A 5,184-nucleotide genomic window follows, 5' to 3' on the forward strand; every position below is an offset into this window, starting at 1 on the left:
CTGATTTCAACAGGAATCAGAAATGTGTGAATAATTAAAAAAAAAAAGATTGACATAATTGTTCAGCTCTAGCAACAGGAAAAGGAAGTTCTCAAACTTTAAAGACAAGAACAACCTGAAATGCTAGGTGCTACCTTAGAGACTCTGAGTCCAGTCATAGGTAATTCTAATCCAGGTGGCCCACGGATGGCATATTGAAAACCTCCAATTGTAGAAAGATCAGTTACACTATTCTTTCTTTTTTTCTCTTGTAATCATCAGCATAGCAGTTTCCTTTTGAAAGTTTTATCATCTTTTGGAAGAGTTAACATGGAACCCCCAAACCAAGGCTCACAATTCTTGGCGTAAAATCATGCACCTACATCTGAGCAACACGAACAAACTTTGGCAGTGGTATGAGATTTATTTATAAATTGCCAGTGTCAACATCACATTTCTTTTTTCGCTGGCGTTGCCTATTGAAGGAGGCAGATCACTCTGTGGTTTGTTCTCCTCGTGGTTTGTGTAGGATTCAGGAGAATGCCACAGAAAAACGAACCCTCTCTAGTTTTGACTCTCTTGGGCGTAGTGTATCCATCCTCTTCCTGAGATGGGTTATAAGAGGCTTGCCCTGAAGGTGGCAAATCAGCTTTGCGCACGCCTTGTCTCCGCTTAGCCAATAGCCTGCTCAGAGTGTGTGTATCACCGTGCGGTTCATTCATCAAGGGGATTTCAGGCTCCAACTGCCAGCAGCCTGGAGTTTTCTGTGACTCCTGGGCTTGCACTGACTCCTCCATGACAACAAATGTGTGCGTCTGGCCCTGAGAAGAATTCTTGGTGATCTAGGTAAGGGTAAACCATAGAGATCATTCTTTATTTTTCTTCTGGGTAGATTTGAGATTTTGGAAGAACTGGTCCTTGACTAGGAAGAACTCAGAACTGTCTTTTAAGTTTTTCTATCTAGACTGCTTTATAGTATTACCCAGTTTCGCCCTCTTCATGTGGAATCCACTCTCTTAAAAATGTAGTTTCAGTTTCAAATTTTAAAGTATAGGACTACCTTTTCAAAATTTTAGAAATTAAATAGCCATAGTTGCTGGGATGCTAATGACACACAAGTTCCTGGGTTAGGACTGAGGTTTATATTATTTTTTAGGACATTGCTTTAAAAGCTAGGCAAAGAGGAAATCTGTTTGCATATGATTTGTGAAACAATGATTGTAACACATCTGTCAGACTTTTTCCTGAGTTGAAGGCCAAATTTTTGGACATACCACATAGTTCATTCTGATGTGAAGCTATATGATTGACCCCCAAATCCCACCCCCACACACACCACCCCTCTCTCGGTTTGTTTTCTAATCCTGGAATCAGCTCATCTTTCTCCTTAGGCATGTGGTTTAGTCTGTGTACATTCAGTGCAGTGGCATTTTTCTTGAAGACGTGACTAAGCCTTACTTGGATGAATCCTGCCTTTGAAAGAGATGGTGGAATTGCATCAGAATGCATTTACAGTAAACTGCTCCCCTCTTCCTGTAATGACCACATGTGAAAGAATGCACTAAGTCTTGTTTGGAGGAAATGAGCATTGTAGAATTCTATGAAAAACTCCCTTTTTGTCATTAATTAACCAGATTTGGATGTTAACAATTTTCCAACTGGAGCAACTTTACGCTATCTAAATAAAAGTCAGAAAGCTGGAACTTTCTGCTCTATATTCTGCATGGAGTCACTAATCATCCTTAATTCAACAGAAGAAATAGTGTTGAATATGGTGACAGTTATTGAGGTGAATCTAAACCAAATGAACTTCGTCATAGACATTTTCCATGTTAAATTAACTTGTTTCTCAGGTGTGTTACTGACTTGTCCTTCAGGATTTGATGCTCAGTCTGATTGGGTAGGAAGGCTGGGAGCAAACTTCAATGCCCTGTAGCCAGGGCTTCTCAAGGGCACAGTGCCTCCCCCAGGAGGACGTGGTGGAAACATGTGAGGGTGTTCTGGTCATAAAATGATGGCTGTTGAAGGGGAGGGAGCCAGATATGTTACATGTCCTGCAGTGCAAAGGATACAAAGAATTGCCCTGTATCATTCCGTGTGAGTTTCATTTGTCCTGTTGAATAATCAGTGAAAAATAGTTTATCATTTTTTAAGCCTATATTTTACTCCATTTTTACATGAAACACAAGTTTGCATGCTTTAAAGTGTACACTCAGGCTGGGGATATAGCTCAGTTGGTAGAGTGCTTGCCTAGCATGCACGAGGTCCTGGGTTCAATCCCCAGCACCACAAAAAATAACACAAAAGTGTATACTCATTTTCATTCTGTTGTCCACCTATATCTCACCTCTTTTCCCCCTATACTTCTAATATGAAAAGCTTCCCTGAAATTCAAGAAAGTTAAGAAACATCTATCTTAAAATGTAGTTAATTAGACCTGAAAATTGTTTACATATGAAATGGGAAGTGTTGTTTATATTATAAATTGCTTTTCTTTTAGTTTCTCCTAGTTTACCTTACATCTAGGGTATTGATGTTTTAAAAGCTGTGTCCACTTGTTAATATTATCATTGAATTTTATTTTAGAGTAGTAAATGGGACATGACAGGATTTTATGTTTTACAAAGGGGCTTTGGGACTAGGAGCATTTCAAATCAGTGATCCAGTCCCTCTCTCTACTTGAAGAAGGACAGTATGCAGACCATCCAGATGGAAGGTTCGTGAAACTCTGCAAGGAAGATTTCACAAATGTCCATTACTAGCCCACTGATATGGGTTAGCATTTGGAAGTCTTCCCCTTAAGCTGTTTTAGACTTTGCCCATTACTTCTTTATGGGAGTCTTCATGTATCACTTTGAAAACATGACCTTTGGTTACCTTCTCTCTAAAGGCAAGGTGAAAACTGGTGTTAAGGGAAGTTTACATGGCGTGCTGTAAGCTAGCAGAGAAGGTAAAAATAGACTCTGGTTTCTTAGCAGTGGGGCATTGTGCCACTGCTCTTGCCACAGACACATTCTACACGTGCCATTTCAGATTTCTGACAGTGGTATAGAACAGTACATCTTAGGTAAGGTACTGTCTGTCAGGTAGAATTATTAATCAGAATTATAGCTGTGAGATTAGGGAACCCAAGCACATGCACAGAGGGCTCCCTAAGTGCTTATTTTTGGGGGGCTCTTATTTCTAATTTCATAGCTCTTTCTTTTGGATTGTTTCTGTTGTCGTCATTGATGAGTGAATGTAATGATTGCCTCTTAGATGTTTTTAGAGTTACTAATAAAAGTTTTTGTTTGTTGGTTTGTTGTTTTGTTTTGCAGTGCTAGGGATTGGACCCAGGGCCTTGTGCATGCTAGGCAAATCCTAAAAGTTGCTTGAGTTAAAAAAAGAAAAAAAAATTGCTCCCTTGAATTTTCTATGTCTTTCAAGGTCTTTTTGTGTTTATTTGAGTTTTCTCTTCCATATCACAGGCTTTCTAAATCTATATTTGTCTTTGGTTGTTCATTCACATTAAAAATGAAGTGGTGTTGTGGCCAACTTGAATCTGTGTGTCCGGGGTGCCTCTTGTCCTGAGCAGGCTTTACCCTGGGTGGTACGAGGCCTTCAGAGCCCTGGCACTTAGCAGTTGTCAGAGTGAAGAGAGCTCTCATAACCACACTCACTGTTCAGTCCTCACCAGACATTTATCTAGCTTCCTTAGAGAATCATCTGCCTTTTTTTATTTTTGTTTTTTGCCTGGAGACATGTAAACCTTAGTCTTTTCTTATAAGCACAGGAAATGGGCATGGAAGGAATAATGGCTTATATATTTTCAGTTAATTTCCTTTTATCTTCCTTGTCTCTTCTGTCCTCTGTTGTATTTGTTTTCTTCGGACCTCATTGGGATTCTCCTGAATACAGCCACTGGTCTGCCTCTACAGCAGCAGTACGTCTGGGAAAGCCCACCAGTGTGAACTGCCTCTGCTTAGCTCATCAGGCAGTGCTCCTCCCTCATCTTTCCGATATCCAGATATTTATGGAAAGCTCCTTTGCCCCTGATATTTTTTTTATTATGGTGGATTCATATACCTTTTTACAACTGTAATGGAGTCTTCCATATGCCCTGATCACCATCTTGAAATGAGAAGTTCTTTGACTAGTTGATTTATTAGAAGTGTATCAAAGCAAGTAAATCTGAAATACTTTTTAGCCAGGTGTATTAGTCAGCTTTCAGTTACTGTTACAAAATATTTGAGAGAGTCAACTTATAAGGATGAGAGGTTTATTGTGACTCATCAGTCTTAGAGATATGTTGACATATTGGCTTTTGGGGCCTATGGAAAAGCAGCATGTCATGGTTAGAAGTGCATGATAGAGAAAGCTTATCACCTCAGGGTAGAGAGAGGTGGGGGCCAGTATCACCTTTAAGGTCAGTTCATTCTTCCTTTATTGCCAAATATTCCTCTGAGTTGATAGATCTAATTTGTTAATCCTTTCTCTTATTGAACACCTTCAGTTTTTTTAAAATTTCTTGGCTATTATAAACATTAAGCTGCTATCAACAAGTTCTCTTTACCCACATCCCTTTTTAGATTTAGGTTAGGTTTAATTGCTAAGTAAATAGTAATTGTATGTTTACCTTTATAAGAAATCTTCAAGTCATTTCCCAAAGCAATTGTACCATTTTACATGCAATAAGCAATGAGTAAGAAGCTATGCATGAGGGTTCTAGGTGCTCCAGTTTTTATAAGCATTTGTATAATGGCTTTTCTAATTTAGGTCATTCCACTAGAGATGCAGTAGCATCTCATTCTGTTTTTTTTTGTTTGTTTGTTTGTTTTTGTTTTTTTTTTTTTAGTTTGCATTTGCTTAATAGCATGTAGTCATTGACCATATTTACATATATTTTTTGATGTGCCTATTTAAATATTTTGCTTGTTTTTTTTTTTTTTGCCTACATTCAAATTGCATTGTTTTCTTCTTAATTCTAATTAGGGCTGAGGATGTAGCTTACTGGTAAAGTGTTTGCCTAGCATGCATGAGGCCTTAGGTTCAAGCCTCAGTGCCACCAAAAAAAAAAAAAAATCTTATTGATTGGTAGGAGTCTTTGTGTACATATTATGTGGATAAAATTATTTTGTCAGAAATTTTCATGCAAATATATTTTCCCAGTCTGAAGCATACCTTTTATTTCTTTAAGTGACTTTTTTGGTGAACAGGTTTGAGTTA

General features: G+C 38.3%; 1 non-coding gene across 1 annotated transcript; it reads left to right on the forward strand.

The window, feature by feature from the left end:
• Positions 1-2,197: 2,197 nt before the first annotated feature.
• On the forward strand, positions 2,198-2,271 carry Trnaa-agc (transfer RNA alanine (anticodon AGC)). Its single transcript has one exon. It is a non-coding gene; the product is annotated as a tRNA-Ala (tRNA).
• The last annotated feature ends 2,913 nt before the right edge of the window (positions 2,272-5,184 follow it).

This window comes from Callospermophilus lateralis, chromosome 1 (assembly GCF_048772815.1).
Source record: "Callospermophilus lateralis isolate mCalLat2 chromosome 1, mCalLat2.hap1, whole genome shotgun sequence".
NCBI classification, from domain to species: domain Eukaryota; kingdom Metazoa; phylum Chordata; class Mammalia; order Rodentia; family Sciuridae; genus Callospermophilus; species Callospermophilus lateralis.